We start from the raw sequence: 20,643 nt of genomic DNA, 5'->3' as shown, positions 1-20,643 counted from the left end.
ATCTGAGGATATTTCCTTTTTCACCATATCTCTCTATGGGCTTCCAAATATCACTTTGCCAATTCCACAAGAACTGTCTTAGCGAAAGGCTTCTTGAAGGGAAAGCTGTAACTCTGTGAGCTGATTTCACAGAACACAAAGAAGTTTCTCAGAAAGCTTCTTTCTCTCTGTTATGGGAGGATATTTCCTTTGGCCCTATAGTCTTCAAAGGGATCCGAAATATCTGTTCTCAGATTCCACAGAAATAAGGCTAGCAAAGAGATCCTCGAAATACAGATGTATCTCTGTGAGATGAATTAACAGAACACTAAGCAGTTTCTCAGAAAGCTTCTTTCCAGATTTCATCTGAGGATATTTCCTTTTTCACCATAGCCCTCTATGGGCTTCCAATATCACTTTGCCAATTCCACTAGAACTGTCTCAGCGAAAGGCTTCTTGAGGGGAAAGCTGTAACTCTGTGAGATGATTTCACAGAACACAAAGAAATTTCTCAGGAAGCTTCTTTCTCTTTGTTATTGGAGGATATTTGCTTTGGCCCTATAGTCTTCAAAGGGATCCGAAATATCTGTTCTCAGATTCCTCAGAAATAAGGCTAGCAAAGAGATCCACGAAATACAGATGTAACTCTGTGAGATGAATTAACAGAACACTAAGCAGTTTCTGAGAAAGCTTCTTTCCAGATTTCATCTGAGGATATTTCCTTTCTCACCAGAGCCCTCTATGGGCTTCCAAATAACACTTTGCCAATTCCACAAAGAAGTATCTTAGCGTAAGGCTTCTTGAGGGGAACGCTGTAACTATGTGAGTTGATTTCACCGAACACAAAGAAGTTTCTCAGAAAGCTTCTTTCTCTTTTTTATCGGAGGATATTTGCTTTGGCCCTATAGTCTTCAAAGGGATCTGAAATATCTGTTCTCAGATTCCACAGAAATAATGCTAGCAAAGAGATCCACGAAATACAGATGTAACTCTGTGAGATGAATTAACAGAACACTAAGCAGTTTCTCAGAAAGCTTCTTTCCAGATTTCATCTGAGGATATTTCCTTTTTCACCATAGCCCTATATGGGTTTCCGAATATCACTAGGCCAATTCCACAAGAACTGACTTAGCGAAAGGCTTCTTGAGGGGAAAGCTGTAACTCTGTGAGATGATTTCACAGAACACAAAGAAGTTTCTCAGAAAGCTTCTTTCTCTTTGTTATCGGATGATATTTCCTTTGGCCCGATAGTCTTCAAAGGGATCCGAATTATCTGTTCTCAGATTCCACAGAAATAAGGCTACCAAAGAGATCCACGAAATACAGATGTAACTCAGAGAGATGAATTAACAGAACACTAAGCAGTTTCTCACAAAGCTTCTTTCCAGATTTCATCTGAGGATATTTCCTTTTTCACCATAGCCCTCTATGGGCTTCCAAATATCACTGTGCCATTCCACAAGAACTGTCTTAGCGAATGGCTTCTTGAGGGAAAAACTGTAACTCTGTGAGATGACTTCACAGAACACAAAGGTGTTTCTCAGAAAGCTTGTTTCTCTTTGTTATCGGAGGATATTTCCTTTGGCCCTATTGTCTTCAACGGGATCCGAAATATATGTTCTCAGATTCCACAGAAATAAGGCTAGCAAAGAGATCCTCGAAATACAGACGTATCTCTGTGAGATGAATTAACACAACACTAAGCAGTTTCTCAGAAAGCTTCTTTCCAGATTTCATCTGAGGATATTTCCTTTTTCACCATAGCCCTCTATGGGCTTCCAATATCACTTTGCCAATTCCACTAGAACTGTCTCAGCGAAAGGCTTCTTGAGGGGAAAGCTGTAACTCTGTGAGATGATTTCACAGAACACAAAGAAATTTCTCAGGAAGCTTCTTTCTCTTTGTTATTGGAGGATATTTGCTTTGGCCCTATAGTCTTCAAAGGGATCCGAAATATCTGTTCTCAGATTACACAGAAATAAGGCTAGCAAAGAGATCCACGAAATGCAGATGTAACTCTGTGAGATGAATTAACCGAACACTAAGCAGTTTCTCAGAAAGCTTCTTTCCAGATTTCATCTGAGGATATTTCCTTTTTCACCTGAGCCCTCTATGGGCTTCCAAATATCAGTTTCCCAATTCCACAGGAAGTGTCTTAGCGTCAGACTTCTTGAGGGGAACGCTGTAATTCTGTGAGTTGATTTCAGAGAACACAAAGAAGTTTCTCAGGAAGCTTCTTTCTCTTTGTAATCGGAGGATATTTCCTTTGGCCCTGTAGTCTTCAAAGGGATCCGAAATATCTGTTCTCAGATTCCACAGAAATAAGGCTAGCAAAGAGATCCACGAAATACAGATGTAACTCTGTGAGATGAATTAACAGAACACTAAGCAGTTTCTCAGAAAGCTTCTTTCCAGATTTCATATGAGGATATTTCCTTTTTCACCATAGCCCTCTAAGGGCTTCCAAATATCACTTTGCCAATTCCACAATAACTGTCGTAGCGAAAGGCTTCTTGAGGGGAAAGCTGTAACTCTGTGAGATGATTTCGCAGAACAGAAAGATGTTTCTCAGACAGCTTCTTTCTCTTTGTTATCGGAGGATATTTCCTTTGGCCCTAGAGTCTTCAAAGGGATCCGAAATATCTGTTCTCAGATTCCACAGAAATAAGGCTAGCAAAGAGATCCACGAAATACAGATGTAACTCTGTGAGATGAATTAACAGAACCCTAAGCAGTTTCTCAGAAAGATTCTTTCCAGATTTCATCTGAGGATATTTCCTTTTACACCAGAGCCCTCTATTGGCTTCCAAATATCACTTTGCCAATTCCACAAAGAAGTATCTTAGCGTAAGGCTTCTTGAGGGGAACGCTGTAACTATGTGAGTTGATTTCACAGAACACAAAGAAGTTTCTCAGAAAGCTTCTTTCCCTTTTTTATCGGAGGATATTTGCTTTGGCCCTATAGTCTTCAAAGGGATCCGAAATATCTGTTCTCAGATTCCACAGAAATAATGCTAGCAAAGACATCCACGAAATACAGATGTAACTCTGTGAGATGAATTAACAGAACACTAAGCAGTTTCTCAGAAAGCTTCTTTCAAGATTTCATCTGAGGATATTTCCTTTTTCACCATAGCCCTATATGGGCTTCCGAATATCACTTGGCCAATTCCACAAGAACTGACTTAGCGAAAAGCTTCTTGAGGGGAAAGCTGTAACTCTGTGAGATGATTTCACAGAACACAAAGAAGTTTCTCAGAAAGCTTCTTTCTCTTTTTTATCGGAGGATATTTCCTTTGGCCCTATAGTCTTCAAAGGAATCCGAATTATCTATTCTCAGATTCCACAGAAATAAGGCTACCAAAGAGATCCACGAAATACAGATGTAACTCTGAGAGATGAATTAACAGAACACTAAGCAGTTTCTCAGAAAGCTTCTTTCCAGATTTCATCTGAGGATATTTCCTTTTTCACCAGAGCCCTCTATGGGCTTCCAAATATCACTTTGCCAATTCCACAAGAAGTATCTTAGCGTAAGGCTTCTTGAGGGGAACGCTGTGAGTCTGTGAGATGATTTCACAGAACACAATGAAGTTTCTCAGAGAGCTTCTTTCTCTTTGTTATCGGAGGATATTTGCTTTGGCCCTATAGTCTTCAAAGAGATCCGAAATATCTGTTCTCAGATTCCACAGAAATAAGGCTAGCAAAGAGATACACGAAATACAGATGTAACTCCGTGAGATGAATTAACAGAACACTAAGCAGTTTCTCAGAAAGCTTCTTTCCAGATTTCATCTGAGGATATTTCTTTTTCACCAGAGCCCTCTATGGGCTTCCAAATATCACTTTGCCAATTCCACAAGAAGTATCTTAGCGTAAGGCTTCTTGAGGGAAACGCTGTAACTCTGTGAGTTGATTTCAAAGAAAACAAAGAAGTTTCTCAGAAAGCTTCTTTCTCTTTGTTATCGGAGGATATTTCCTTTGGCCCTATAGTCTTCAAAGGGATCCGAAATATCTGTTCTCAGATTCCACAGAAATAAGGCTAGCAAAAAGATCCACGAAATACAGATGTAACTCCGTGAGATGAATTAACAGAACACTAAGCAGTTTCTCAGAAAGCTTCTTTCCAGATTTCATCTGAGGATATTTCCTTTTTCACCATAGCCCTATATGGGCTTCCAAATATCACTTGGCCAATTCCACAAGAACTGACTTAGCGAAAGGCTTCTTGAGGGGAAAGCTGTAACTCTGTGAGATGATTTCACAGAACACAAAGAAGTTTCTCAGAAAGCTTCTGTCTCTTTGTTATCGGAGGATATTTCCTTTGGCCCTATAGTCTTCAAAGGGATCCGAAATATCTGTTCTCAGATTCCACAGAAAAAAGGCTAGCAAAGAGATCCACGAAATACAGATGTAACTCTGTGAGATGAATTAACAGAACACTAAGCAGTTTCTCAGAAAGCTTCTTTCCAGATTTCATCTGAGGATATTTCCTTTTTCACCTGAGCCCTCTATTGGCTTCCAAATATCACTTTGCCAATTCCACAAGAAGTGTCTTAGCGTAAGGCTTCTTGAGGGGAACGCTGTAACTCTGTGAGTTGATTTCACAGAACTCAAAGAAGTTTCCAGGAAGCTTCTTTCTCTTTGTAATCGGAGGATATTTCCTTTGGCCCTGTAGTCTTCAAAGGGATCCGAAATATCTGTTCTCAGATTCCACAGAAATAAGGCTAGCAAAGAGATCCACGAAATACAGATGTAACTCTGTGAGATGAATTAACAGAACACTAAGCAGTTTCTCAGAAAGCTTCTTTCCAGATTTCATCTGTGGATATTTCCTTTTTCACCATAGCCCTCTAAGGGCTTCCAAATATCGCTTTGCCAATTCCACAAGAACTGTCTTAGCGAAAAGCTTCTTGAGGGGAAAGCTGTAACTCTGTGAGATGATTTCACAGAACACAAAGAAGTTTCTCAGAAAGCTTCTTTCTCTTTGTTATCGGAGGATATTTCCTTTGGCCCTATAGTCTTCAAAGGGATCCGAAATATCTGTTCTCTGATTCCACAGAAATAAGGCTAACAAAGAGATCCACGAAATACAGATGTAACTCTGTGAGATGAATTAACAGAACCGCTGTAACTCTGTGAGATGTTTTCACAGAACACAATGAAGTTTCTCAGAGAGCTTCTTTCTCTTTGTTATCGGAGGATATTTGCTTTGGCCCTATAGTCTTCAAAGAGATCCGAAATATCTGTTCTCAGATTCCACAGAAATAAGGCTAGCAAAGAGATACACGAAATACAGATGTAACTCCGTGAGATGAATTAACAGAACACTAAGCAGTTTCTCAGAAAGCTTCTTTCCAGATTTCATCTGAGGATATTTCCTTTTTCACCAGAGCCCTCTATGGGCTTCCAAATATCACTTTGCCAATTCCACAAGAAGTATCTTAGCGTAAGGCTTCTTGAGGGAAACGCTGTAACTCTGTGAGTTGATTTCAAAGAAAACAAAGAAGTTTCTCAGAAAGCTTCTTTCTCTTTGTTATCGGAGGATATTTCCTTTGGCCCTATTGTCTTCAAAGGGATCCGAAATATCTGTTCTCAGATTCCACAGAAATAAGGCTAGCAAAAAGATCCACGAAATACAGATGTAACTCCGTGAGATGAATTAACAGAACACTAAGTAGTTTCTCAGAAAGCTTCTTTCCAGATTTCATCTGAGGATATTTCCTTTTTCACCGTAGCCCTATATGGGCTTCCAAATATCTCTTGGCCAATTCCACAAGAACTGACTTAGCGAAAGGCTTCTTGAGGGGAAAGCTGTAACTCTGTGAGATGATTTCACAGAACACAAAGAAGTTTCTCAGAAAGCTTCTTTCTCTTTGTTATCGGAGGATATTTCCTTTGGCCCTATAGTCTTCAAAGGGATCCGAATTATCTGTTCTCAGATTCCACAGAAATAAGGCTACCAAAGAGATCCACGAAATACAGATGAAACTCTGAGAGATGAATTAACAGAACACTAAGCAGTTTCTCAGAAAGCTTCTTTCCAGATTTCATCTGAGGATATTTCCTTTTTCACCAGAGCCTTCTATGGGCTTCCAAATATCACTTTGCCAATTCCACAAGAACTGTCATAGCGAAAGGGTTCTTGAGGGGAAAGCTGTAACTCTGTGAGATGATTTCACTGAACACAAAGAAGTTTCTCAGAAAGCTTCTTTCTCTATGTTATCGGAGGATATTTCCTTTGGCCCTATAGTCTTCAAAGGGATCCGAAACATCTGGTATCAGATTCCACAGAAATAAGGTAAGCAAAGAGATCCACGAAATACAGATGCAACACTGTGAGATGAATTAACAGAACACTAAGCAGTTTCTCAGAAAGCTTCTTTCCAGATTTCATCTGAGGATATTTCCTTTTTCACCAGAGCCCTCTATGGGCTTCCAAATATCACTTTGCCAATTCCACAAGAAGTATCTTAGCGTAAGGCTTCTTGAGGGGAATGCTGTAACTCTGTGAGATGATTTCACAGAACACAATTAAGTTTCTCAGAGAGCTTCTTTCTCTTTGTTATCGGAGGATATTTGCTTTGGCCCTATAGTCTTCAAAGAGATCCGAAATATCTGTTCTCAGATTCCACAGAAATAAGGCTAGCAAAGAGATCCACGAAATACAGATGTAACTCCGTGAGATGAATTAACAGAACACTAAGCAGTTTCTCAGAAAGCTTCTTTCCAGATTTCATCTGAGGATATTTCCTTTTTCAGCAGAGCCCTCTATGGGCTTCCAAATATCACTTGGCCAATTCCACAAGAAGTATCATAGCGTAAGGCTTCTTGAGGGAAATGCTGTAACTCTGTGAGTTGATTTCAAAGAAAACAAAGAAGTTTCTCAGAAAGCTTCTTTCCCTTTGTTATCGGAGGATATTTCCTTTGGCCCTATAGTCTTCAAAGGGATCCGAAATATCTGTTCTCAGATTCCACAGAAATAAGGCTAGCAAAAAGATCCACGAAATACAGATGTAACTCTGTGAGATGAATTAACACAACACTAAGCAGTTTCTCAGAAAGCTTCTTTCCAGATTTCATCTTAGGATATTTCCTTTTTCACCATAGCCCTCTATGGGCTTCCAAATATCACTGTGCCATTCCACAAGAACTGTCTTAGCGAATGGCTTCTTGAGGGAAAAACTGTAACTCTGTGAGATGACTTCACAGAACACAAAGATGTTTCTCAGAAAGCTTCTTTCTCTTTGTTATCGGAGGATATTTCCTTTGGCCCTATAGTCTTCAAAGGGATCCGAAATATCTGTTCTCAGATTCCACAGAAATAAGGCTAGCAAAGAGATCCACGAAATACACATGTAACTCTTTGAGATGAATTAACAGAACACTAAGCAGTTTCTCAGAAAGCTTCTTTCCAGATTTCATCTGAGGATATTTCCTTTTTCACCATTGCCCTATATGGGCTTCCGAATATGACTTTGCCAATTCCACAAGAACTGACTTAGCGAAAGGCTTCTTGAGGGGAAAGCTGTAACTCTGTGAGTTGATTTCACAGAACACAAAGAAGTTTCTCAGAAAGCTTCTGTCTCTTTGTTATCGGAGGATATTTCCTTTGGCCCTATAGTCTTCAAAGGGATCCGAAATATCTGTTCTCAGATTCCACAGAAAAAAGGCTAGCAAAGAGATCCACGAAAAATAGATGTAACTCTGTGAGATGAATTAACAGAACACTAAGCAGTTTCTCAGAAAGCTTCTTTCCAGATTTCATCTGAGGATATTTCCTTTTTCACCATAGCCCTCTATGGGCTTCCAATATCACTTTGCCAATTCCACTAGAACTGTCTCAGCGAAAGGCTTCTTGAGGGGAAAGCTGTAACTCTGTGAGATGATTTCACAGAACACAAAGAAATTTCTCAGGAAGCTTCTTTCGCTTTGTTATTGGAGGATATTTGCTTGGGACCTATAGTCTTCAAAGGGATCCGAAATATCTGTTCTCAGATTCCACAGAAATAAGGCTAGCAAAGAGATCCACGAAATACAGATGTAACTCCGTGAGATGAATTAACAGAACACTAAGCAGTTTCTCAGAAAGCTTCTTTCCAGATTTCATCTGAGGATATTTCCTTTTTCTCCAGAGCCGTCTATGGGCTTCCAAATAACACTTTGCCAATTCCACAAAGAAGTATCTTAGCGTAAGGCTTCTTGAGGGGAACGCTGTAACTATGTGAGTTGATTTCACAGAACACAAAGAAGTTTCTCAGAAAGCTTCTTTCTCTTTTTTATCGGAGGATATTTGCTTTGGCCCTATAGTCTTCAAAGGGATCCGAAATATCTGTTCTCAGATTCCACAGAAATAATGCTAGCAAAGAGATCCACGAAATACAGATGTAACTCTGTGAGATGAATTAACAGAACACTAAGCAGTTTCTCAGAAAGCTTCTTGCCAGATTTCATCTGAGGATATTTCCTTTTTCACCATAGCCCTATATGGGCTTCCGAATATCACTAGGCCAATTCCACAAGAACTGACTTAGCGAAAGGCTTCTTGAGGGGAAAGCTGTAACTCTTTGAGATGATTTCACAGAACACAAAGAAGTTTCTCAGAAAGCTTCTTTCTCTTTGTTATCGGAGGATATTTCCTTTGGCCCTATAGTCTTCCAAGGGATCCGAATTATCTGTTATCAGATTCCACAGAAATAAGGCTACCAAAGATATCCACGAAATACAGATGTAACTCTGAGAGATGAATTAACAGAACACTAAGCTGTTTCTCAGAAAGCTTCTTTCCAGATTTCATCTGAGGATATTTCCTTTTTCACCTGAGCCCTCTATTGGCTTCCAAATATCACTTTCCCAATTCCACAAGAAGTGTCTTAGCGTAAGACTTCTTGAGGGGAACGCTGTAACTCTGTGAGATGATTTCACAGAACACAAAGAAATTTCTCAGGAAGCTTCTTTCTCTTTGTTATCGGAGGATATTTCCTTTGGCCCTATAGTCTTCAAAGGGATCCGAAATATCTGTTCTCAGATTCCACAGAAAAAAGGCTAGCAAAGAGATCCACGAAATACAGATGTAACTCTGTGAGATGAATTAACAGAACACTAAGCAGTTTCTCAGAAAGCTTCTTTCCAGATTTCATCTGAGGATATTTCCTTTTTCACCAGAGCCCTCTATGGGCTTCCAAATATCACTTTGCAAATTCCACAAGAAGTATCTTAGCGTAAGGATTCTTGAGGGGATCGCTGTAACTCTGTGAGTTGATTTCACAGAACACAAAGAAGTTTCTCAGAAAGCTTCTTTCTCTTTGTTATCGGAAGATATTTCCTTTGGCTCTACAGTCTTCAAAGGGATCCGAAATATCTGTACTCAGATTCCACAGAAATAAGGCTAGCAAAGAGATCCACGAAATACAGATGTAACTCTGTGAGATGAATTAACAGAACACTAAGCAGTTTCTCAGAAAGCTTCTTTCCAGATTTCATCTGAGGATATTTCCTTTTTCACCATATCTCTCTATGGGCTTCCAAATATCACTTTGCCAATTCCACAAGAACTGTCTTAGCGAAAGGCTTCTTGAGGGGAAAGCTGTAACTCTCTGAGATGATTTCACAGAACACAAAGAAGTTTCTCAGAAAGCTTCTTTCTCTTTGTTATCGGAGGATATTTCCTTTGGCCCTATAGTCTTCAAAGGGATCCGAAATATCTGTTCTCATATTCCACAGAAATAAGGCTAGGAAAGAGATCCACGAAATACAGATGTATCTCTGTGAGATGAATTAACAGAACACTAAGCAGTTTCTCAGAAAGCTTCTTTCCAGATTTCATCTGAGGATATTTCCTTTTTCACCATAGCCATCTATGGGCTTCCAAATATCACTGTGCCATTCCACAAGAACTGTCTTAGCGAATGGCTTCTTGAGGGGAAAACTGTAACTCTGTGAGATGACTTCACAGAACACAAAGGTGTTTCTCAGAAAGCTTGTTTCTCTTTGTTATCGGAGGATATTTCCTTTGGCCCTATTGTCTTCAACGGGATCCGAAATATATGTTCTCAGATTCCACAGAAATAAGGCTAGCAAAGAGATCCACGAAATACAGATGTATCTCTGTGAGATGAATTAACACAACACTAAGCAGTTTCTCAGAAAGCTTCTTTCCAGATTTCATGTGAGGATATTTCCTTTTTCACCATAGCCCTCTATGGGCTTCCAATATCACTTTGCCAATTCCACTAGAACTGTCTCAGCGAAAGGCTTCTTGAGGGGAAAGCTGTAACTCTGTGAGATGATTTCACAGAACACAAAGAAATTTCTCAGGAAGCTTCTTTCTCTTTGTTATTGGAGGATATTTGCTTTGGCCCTATAGTCTTCAAAGGGATCCGAAATATCTGTTCTCAGATTACACAGAAATAAGGCTAGCAAAGAGATCCACGAAATGCAGATGTAACTCTGTGAGATGAATTAACCGAACACTAAGCAGTTTCTCAGAAAGCTTCTTTCCAGATTTCATCTGAGGATATTTTCTTTTTCACCTGAGCCCTCTATGGGCTTCCAAATATCAGTTTCCCAATTCCACAGGAAGAGTCTTAGCGTCAGACTTCTTGAGGGGAACGCTGTAATTCTGTGAGTTGATTTCACAGAACACAAAGAAGTTTCTCAGGAAGCTTCTTTCCCTTTGTAATCGGAGGATATTTCCTTTGGCCCTGTAGTCTTCAAAGGGATCCGAAATATCTGTTCTCAGATTCCACAGAAATAAGGCTAGCAAAGAGATCCACGAAATACAGATGTAACTCTGTGAGATGAATTAACAGAACACTAAGCAGTTTCTCAGAAAGCTTCTTTCCAGATTTCATATGAGGATATTTCCTTTTTCACCATAGCCCTCTAAGGGCTTCCAAATATCACTTTGCCAATTCCACAATAACTGTCGTAGCGAAAGGCTTCTTGAGGGGAAAGCTGTAACTCTGTGAGATGATTTTGCAGAACAGAAAGATGTTTCTCAGACAGCTTCTTTCTCTTTGTTATCGGAGGATATTTCCTTTGGCCCTAGAGTCTTCAAAGGGATCCGAAATATCTGTTCTCAGATTCCACAGAAATAAGGCTAGCAAAGAGATCCACGAAATACAGATGTAACTCTGTGAGATGAATTAACAGAACCCTAAGCAGTTTCTCAGAAAGATTCTTTCCAGATTTCATCTGAGGATATTTCCTTTTTCACCAGAGCCCTCTATTGGCTTCCAAATATCACTTTGCCAATTCCACAAAGAAGTATCTTAGCGTAAGGCTTCTTGAGGGGAACGCTGTAACTATGTGAGTTGATTTCACAGAACACAAAGAAGTTTCTCAGAAAGCTTCTTTCCCTTTTTTATCGGAGGATATTTGCTTTGGCCCTATAGTCTTCAAAGGGATCCGAAATATCTGTTCTCAGATTCCACAGAAATAATGCTAGCAAAGACATCCACGAAATACAGATGTAACTCTGTGAGATGAATTAACAGAACACTAAGCAGTTTCTCAGAAAGCTTCTTTCCAGATTTCATCTGAGGATATTTCCTTTTTCACCATAGCCCTATATGGGCTTCCGAATATCACTTGGCCAATTCCACAAGAACTGACTTAGCGAAAAGCTTCTTGAGGGGAAAGCTGTAACTCTGTGAGATGATTTCACAGAACACAAAGAAGTTTCTCAGAAAGCTTCTTTCTCTTTGTTATCGGAGGATATTTCCTTTGGCCCTATAGTCTTAAAAGGAATCCGAATTATCTATTCTCAGATTCCACAGAAATAAGGCTACCAAAGAGATCCACGAAATACAGATGTAACTCTGAGAGATGAATTAACAGAACACTAAGCAGTTTCTCAGAAAGCTTCTTTCCAGATTTCATCTGAGGATATTTCCTTTTTCACCAGAGCCCTCTATGGGCTTCCAAATATCACTTTGCCAATTCCACAAGAAGTATCTTAGCGTAAGGCTTCTTGAGGGGAACGCTGTGAGTCTGTGAGATGATTTCACAGAACACAATGAAGTTTCTCAGAGAGCTTCTTTCTCTTTGTTATCGGAGGATATTTGCTTTGGCCCTATAGTCTTCAAAGAGATCCGAAATATCTGTTCTCAGATTCCACAGAAATAAGGCTAGCAAAGAGATACACGAAATACAGATGTAACTCCGTGAGATGAATTAACAGAACACTAAGCAGTTTCTCAGAAAGCTTCTTTCCAGATTTCATCTGAGGATATTTCCTTTTTCACCGGAGCCCTCTATGGGCTTCCAAATATCACTTTGCCAATTCCACAAGAAGTATCTTAGCGTAAGGCTTCTTGAGGGAAACGCTGTAACTCTGTGAGTTGATTTCAAAGAAAACAAAGAAGTTTCTCAGAAAGCTTCTTTCTCTTTGTTATCGGAGGATATTTCCTTTGGCCCTATTGTCTTCAAAGGGATCCGAAATATCTGTTCTCAGATTCCACAGAAATAAGGCTAGCAAAAAGATCCACGAAATACAGATGTAACTCCGTGAGATGAATTAACAGAACACTAAGCAGTTTCTCAGAAAGCTTCTTTCCAGATTTCATCTGAGGATATTTCCTTTTTCACCATAGCCCTATATGGGCTTCCAAATATCACTTGGCCAATTCCACAAGAACTGACTTAGCGAAAGGCTTCTTGAGGGGAAAGCTGTAACTCTGTGAGATGATTTCACAGAACACAAAGAAGTTTCTCAGAAAGCTTCTGTCTCTTTGTTATCGGAGGATATTTCCTTTGGCCCTGTAGTCTTCAAAGGGATCCGAAATATCTGTTCTCAGATTCCACAGAAAAAAGGCTAGCAAAGAGATCCACGAAATACAGATGTAACTCTGTGAGATGAATTAACAGAACACTAAGCAGTTTCTCAGAAAGCTTCTTTCCAGATTTCATCTGAGGATATTTCCTTTTTCACCTGAGCCCTCTATTGGCTTCCAAATATCACTTTGCCAATTCCACAAGAAGTGTCCTAGCGTAAGGCTTCTTGAGGGGAACGCTGTAACTCTGTGAGTTGATTTCACAGAACTCAAAGAAGTTTCCAGGAAGCTTCTTTCTCTTTGTAATCGGAGGATATTTCCTTTGGCCCTGTAGTCTTCAAAGGGATCCGAAATATCTGTTCTCAGATTCCACAGAAATAAGGCTAGCAAAGAGATCCACGAAATACAGATGTAACTCTGTGAGATGAATTCACAGAACACTAAGCAGTTTCTCAGAAAGCTTCTTTCCAGATTTCATCTGAGGATATTTCCTTTTTCACCATAGCCCTCTATGGGCTTCCAAATATCACTGTGCCATTCCACAAGAACTGACTTAGCGAATGGCTTCTTAGGGGAAAACTGTAACTCTGTGAGATGACTTCACAGAACACAAAGAAGTTTCTCAGAAAGCTTCTTTCTCTTTTTTATCGGAGGATATTTGCTTTGGCCCTATCGTCTTCAATGGGATCCGAAATATCTGTTCTCAGATTGAACAGAAATAATGCTAGCAAAGAGATCCACGAAATACAGATGTAACTCTGTGAGATGAATTAACAGAACACTAAGTAGTTTCTCAGAAAGCTTCTTTCCAGATTTCATCTGAGGATATTTCCTTTTTCACCGTAGCCCTATATGGGCTTCCAAATATCTCTTGGCCAATTCCACAAGAACTGACTTAGCGAAAGGCTTCTTGAGGGGAAAGCTGTAACTCTGTGAGATGATTTCACAGAACACAAAGAAGTTTCTCAGAAAGCTTCTTTCTCTTTGTTATCGGAGGATATTTCCTTTGGCCCTATAGTCTTCAAAGGGATCCGAATTATCTGTTCTCAGATTCCACAGAAATAAGGCTACCAAAGAGATCCACGAAATACAGATGTAACTCTGAGAGATGAATTAACAGAACACTAAGCAGTTTCTCAGAAAGCTTCTTTCCAGATTTCATCTGAGGATATTTCCTTTTTCACCAGAGCCTTCTATGGGCTTCCAAATATCACTTTGCCAATTCCACAAGAACTGTCATAGCGAAAGGCTTCTTGAGGGGAAAGCTGTAACTCTGTGAGATGATTTCACTGAACACAAAGAAGTTTCTCAGAAAGCTTCTTTCTCTATGTTATCGGAGGATATTTCCTTTGGCCCTATAGTCTTCAAAGGGATCCGAAACATCTGGTATCAGATTCCACAGAAATAAGGTAAGCAAAGAGATCCACGAAATACAGATGCAACTCTGTGAGATGAATTAACAGAACACTAAGCAGTTTCTCAGAAAGCTTCTTTCCAGATTTCATCTGAGGATATTTCCTTTTTCACCAGAGCCCTCTATGGGCTTCCAAATATCACTTTGCCAATTCCACAAGAAGTATCTTAGCGTAAGGCTCCTTGAGGGGAACGCTGTAACTCTGTGAGATGATTTCACAGAACACAATTAAGTTTCTCAGAGAGCTTCTTTCTTTTTGTTATCGGAGGATATTTGCTTTGGCCCTATAGTCTTCAAAGAGATCCGAAATATCTGTTCTCAGATTCCACAGAAATAAGGCTAGCAAAGAGCTCCACGAAATACAGATGTAACTCCGTGAGATGAATTAACAGAACACTAAGCAGTTTCTCAGAAAGCTTCTTTCCAGATTTCATCTGAGGATATTTCCTTTTTCAGCAGAGCCCTCTATGGGCTTCCAAATATCACTTTGCCAATTCCACAAGAAGTATCATAGCGTAAGGCTTCTTGAGGGAAATGCTGTAACTCTGTGAGTTGATTTCAAAGAAAACAAAGAAGTTTCTCAGAAAGCTTCTTTCTCTTTGTTATCGGAGGATATTTCCTTTGGCCCTATTGTCTTCAAAGGGATCCGAAATATCTGTTCTCAGATTCCACAGAAATAAGGCTAGCAAAAAGATCCACGAAATACAGATGTAACTCTGTGAGATGAATTAACACAACACTAAGCAGTTTCTCAGAAAGCTTCTTTCCAGATTTCATCTGAGGATATTTCCTTTTGCACCATAGCCCTATATGGGCTTCCGAATATCACTTGGCCAATTCCACCAGAACTGACTTAGCGAAAGGCTTCTTGAGGGGAAAGCTGTAACTCTGTGAGATGATTTCACAGAACACAAAGAAGTTTCTCAGAAAGCTTCTGTCTCTTTGTTATCGGAGTATATTTCCTTTGGCCCTATAGTCTTCAAAGGGATCCGAAATATCTGTTCTCAGATTCCACAGAAAAAAGGCTAGCAAAGAGATCCACGAAATACAGATGTAACTCTGTGAGATGAATTGACAGAACACTAAGCAGTTTCTCAGAAAGCTTCTTTCCAGATTTCATCTGAGGATATTTCCTTTTTCACCAGAGCCCTCTATGGGCTTCCAAATATCACTTTGCCAATTCCACAAGAAGTATCTTAGCGTAAGGCTTCTTGAGGGGAACGTTGTGAGTCTGTGAGATGATTTCACAGAACAAAATGAAGTTTCTCAGAGAGCTTCTTTCTCTTTGTTATCGGAGGATATTTGCTTTGGCCCTATAGTCTTCAAAGAGATCCGAAATATCTGTTCTCAGATTCCACAGAAATAAGGCTAGCAAAGAGATACACGAAATACAGATGTAACTCCGTGAGATGAATTAACAGAACACTAAGCAGTTTCTCAGAAAGCTTCTTTCCAGATTTCATCTGAGGATATTTCCTTTTTCACCAGAGCCCTCTATGGGCTTCCAAATATCACTTTGCCAATTCCACAAGAAGTATCTTAGCGTAAGGCTTCTTGAGGGAAACGCTGTAACTCTGTGAGTTGATTTCAAAGAAAACAAAGAAGTTTCTCAGAAAGCTTCTTTCTCTTTGTTATCGGAGGATATTTCCTTTGGCCCTATTGTCTTCAAAGGGATCCGAAATATCTGTTCTCAGATTCCACAGAAATAAGGCTAGCAAAAAGATCCACGAAATACAGATGTAACTCCGTGAGATGAATTAACAGAACACTAAGCAGTTTCTCAGAAAGCTTCTTTCCAGATTTCATCTGAGGATATTTCCTTTTTCACCATAGCCCTATATGGGCTTCCAAATATCACTTGGCCAATTCCACAAGAACTGACTTAGCGAAAGGCTTCTTGAGGGGAAAGCTGTAACTCTGTGAGATGATTTCACAGAACACAAAGAAGTTTCTCAGAAAGCTTCTGTCTCTTTGTTATCGGAGGATATTTCCTTTGGCCCTATAGTCTTCAAAGGGATCCGAAATATCTGTTCTCAGATTCCACAGAAAAAAGGCTAGCAAAGAGATCCACGAAATACAGATGTAACTCTGTGAGATGAATTAACAGAACACTAAGCAGTTTCTCAGAAAGCTTCTTTCCAGATTTCATCTGAGGATATTTCCTTTTTCACCTGAGCCCTCTATTGGCTTCCAAATATCACTTTGCCAATTCCACAAGAAGTGTCTTAGCGTAAGGCTTCTTGAGGGGAACGCTGTAACTCTGTGAGTTGATTTCACAGAACTCAAAGAAGTTTCCAGGAAGCTTCTTTCTCTTTGTAATCGGAGGATATTTCCTTTGGCCCTGTAGTCTTCAAAGGGATCCGAAATATCTGTTCTCAGATTCCACAGAAATAAGGCTAGCAAAGAGATCCACGAAATACAGATGTAACTCTGTGAGATGAATTAACAGAACACTAAGCAGTTTCTCAGAAAGCTTCTTTCCAGATTTCATCTGAGGATATTTCCTTTTTCACCATAGCCCTCTATGGGCTTCCAAATATCACTGTGCCATTCCACAAGAACTGTCTTAGCGAATGGCTTCTTAGGGGAAAACTGTAACTCTGTGAGATGACTTCACAGAACACAAAGAAGTTTCTCAGAAAGCTTCTTTCTCTTTTTTATCGGAGGATATTTGCTTTGGCCCTATCGTCTTCAATGGGATCCGAAATATCTGTTCTCAGATTGAACAGAAATAATGCTAGCAAAGAGATCCACGAAATACAGATGTAACTCTGTGAGATGAATTAACAGAACACTAAGTAGTTTCTCAGAAAGCTTCTTTCCAGATTTCATCTGAGGATATTTCCTTTTTCACCGTAGCCCTATATGGGCTTCCAAATATCTCTTGGCCAATTCCACAAGAACTGACTTAGCGAAAGGCTTCTTGAGGGGAAAGCTGTAACTCTGTGAGATGATTTCACAGAACACAAAGAAGTTTCTCAGAAAGCTTCTTTCTCTTTGTTATCGGAGGATATTTCCTTTGGCCCTATAGTCTTCAAAGGGATCCGAATTATCTGTTCTCAGATTCCACAGAAATAAGGCTATCAAAGAGATCCACGAAATACAGATGTAACTCTGAGAGATGAATTAACAGAACACTAAGCAGTTTCTCAGAAAGCTTCTTTCCAGATTTCATCTGAGGATATTTCCTTTTTCACCAGAGCCTTCTATGGGCTTCCAAATATCACTTTGCCAATTCCACAAGAACTGTCATAGCGAAAGGCTTCTTGAGGGGAAAGCTGTAACTCTGTGAGATGATTTCACTGAACACAAAGAAGTTTCTCAGAAAGCTTCTTTCTCTATGTTATCGGAGGATATTTCCTTTGGCCCTATAGTCTTCAAAGGGATCCGAAACATCTGGTATCAGATTCCACAGAAATAAGGTAAGCAAAGAGATCCACGAAATACAGATGCAACTCTGTGAGATGAATTAACAGAACACTAAGCAGTTTCTCAGAAAGCTTCTTTCCAGATTTCATCTGAGGATATTTCCTTTTTCACCAGAGCCCTCTATGGGCTTCCAAATATCACTTTGCCAATTCCACAAGAAGTATCTTAGCGTAAGGCTTCTTGAGGGGAACGCTGTAACTCTGTGAGATGATTTCACAGAACACAATTATGTTTCTCAGAGAGCTTCTTTCTCTTTGTTATCGGAGGATATTTGCTTTGGCCCTATAGTCTTCAAAGAGATCCGAAATATCTGTTCTCAGATTCCACAGAAATAAGGCTAGCAAAGAGATCCACGAAATACAGATGTAACTCCGTGAGATGAATTGACAGAACACTAAGCAGTTTCTCAGAAAGCTTCTTTCCAGATTTCATCTGAGGATATTTCCTTTTTCAGCAGAGCCCTCTATGGGCTTCCAAATATCACTTTGCCAATTCCACAAGAAGTATCATAGCGTAAGGCTTCTTGAGGGAAATGCTGTAACTCTGTGAGTTGATTTCAAAGAAAACAAAGAAGTTTCTCAGAAAGCTTCTTTCTCTTTGTTATCGGAGGATATTTCCTTTGGCCCTATTGTCTTCAAAGGGATCCGAAATATCTGTTCTCAGATTCCACAGAAATAAGGCTAGCAAAAAGATCCACGAAATACAGATGTAACTCTGTGAGATGAATTAACACAACACTAAGCAGTTTCTCAGAAAGCTTCTTTCCAGATTTCATCTGAGGATATTTCCTTTTTCACCATAGCCCTATATGGGCTTCCGAATATCACTTGGCCAATTCCACAAGAACTGACTTAGCGAAAGGCTTCTTGAGGGGAAAGCTGTAACTCTGTGAGATGATTTCACAGAACACAAGGAAGTTTCTCAGAAAGCTTCTGTCTCTTTGTTATCGGAGTATATTTCCTTTGGCCCTATAGTCTTCAAAGGGATCCGAAATATCTGTTCTCAGATTCCACAGAAAAAAGGCTAGCAAAGAGATCCACGAAATACAGATGTAACTCTGTGAGATGAATTGACAGAACACTAAGCAGTTTCTCAGAAAGCTTCTTTCCAGATTTCATCTGAGGATATTTCCTTTTTCACCAGAGCCCTCTATGGGCTTCCAAATATCACTTTGCCAATTCCACAAGAAGTATCTTAGCGTAAGGCTTCTTGAGGGGAACGCTGTGAGTCTGTGAGATGATTTCACAGAACAAAATGAAGTTTCTCAGAGAGCTTCTTTCTCTTTGTTATCGGAGGATATTTGCTTTGGCCCTGTAGTCTTCAAAGAGATCCGAAATATCTGTTCTCAGATTCCACAGAAATAAGGCTAGCAAAGAGATACACGAAATACAGATGTAACTCCGTGAGATGAATTAACAGAACACTAAGCAGTTTCTCAGAAAGCTTCTTTCCAGATTTCATCTGAGGATATTTCCTTTTTCACCAGAGCCCTCTATGGGCTTCCAAATATCACTTTGCCAATTCCACAAGAAGTATCTTAGCGTAAGGCTTCTTGTGGGAAACGCTGTAACACTGTGAGTTGATTTCAAAGAAAACAAAGAAGTTTCTCAGAAAGCTTCTTTCTCTTTGTTATCGGAGGATATTTCCTTTGGCCCTATTGTCTTCAAAGGGATCCGAAATATCTGTTCTCAGATTCCAAAGAAATAAGGCTAGCAAAAAGATCCACGAAATACAGATGTAACTCCGTGAGATGAATTAACAGAACACTAAGCAGTTTCTCAGAAAGCTTCTTTCCAGATTTCATCTGAGGATATTTCCTTTTGCACCATAGCCCTATATGGGCTTCCAAATATCACTTGGCCAATTCCACAAGAACTGACTTAGCGAAAGGCTTCTTGAGGGGAAAGCTGTAACTCTGTGAGATGATTTCACAGAACACAAAGAAGTTTCTCAGAAAGCTTCTGTCTCTTTGTTATCGGAGGATATTTCCTTTGGCCCTATAGTCTTCAAAGGGATCCGAAATATCTGTTCTCAGATTCCACAGAAAAAAGGCTAGCAAAGAGATCCACGAAATACAGATGTAACTCTGTGAGATGAATTAACAGAACACTAAGCAGTTTCTCAGAAAGCTTCTTTCCAGATTTCATCTGAGGATATTTCCTTTTTCACCTGAGCCCTCTATTGGCTTCCAAATATCACCTTGCCAATTCCACAAGAAGTGTCTTAGCGTAAGGCTTCTTGAGGGGAACGCTGTAACTCTGTGAGTTGATTTCACAGAACTCAAAGAAGTTTCCAGGAAGCTTCTTTCTCTTTGTAATCGGAGGATATTTCCTTTGGCCCTGTAGTCTTCAAAGGGATCCGAAATATCTGTTCTCAGATTCCACAGAAATAAGGCTAGCAAAGAGATCCACGAAATACAGATGTAACTCTGTGAGATGAATTAACAGAACACTAAGCAGTTTCTCAGAAAGCTTCTTTCCAGATTTCATCTGTGGATATTTCCTTTTTCACCATAGCCCTCTAAGGGCTTCCAAATATCGCTTTGCAAATTCCACAAGAACTGTCTTAGCGAAAGGCTTCTTGAGGGGAAAGCTGTAACTCTGTGAGATGATTTCACAGAACACAAAGAAGTTTCTCAGAAAGCTTCTTTCTCTTTGTTATCAGAGGATATTTCCTTTGGCCCTATAGTCTTCAAAGGGATCCGAAATATCTGTTCTCTGATTCCACAGAAATAAGGCTAACAAAGAGATCCACGAAATACAGATGTAACTCTGTGAGATGAATTAACAGAACCGCTGTAACTCTGTGAGATGATTTCACAGAACACAATGAAGTTTCTCAGAGAGCTTCTTTCTCTTTGTTATCGGAGGATATTTGCTTTGGCCCTATAGTCTTCAAAGAGATCCGAAATATCTGTTCTCAGATTCCACAGAAATAAGGCTAGCAACGAGATCCACGAAATACAGATGTATCTCTGTGAGAAGAATTAACAGAACACTAAGCAGTTTCTCAGAAAGCTTCTTTCCAGATTTCATCTGAGGATAT

The sequence above is a fragment of the Macaca nemestrina genome, chromosome 15 (genome assembly GCF_043159975.1).
Source record: "Macaca nemestrina isolate mMacNem1 chromosome 15, mMacNem.hap1, whole genome shotgun sequence".
Lineage (NCBI taxonomy): Eukaryota > Metazoa > Chordata > Mammalia > Primates > Cercopithecidae > Macaca > Macaca nemestrina.
Note: the sequence above shows the minus strand (reverse complement) of the source record.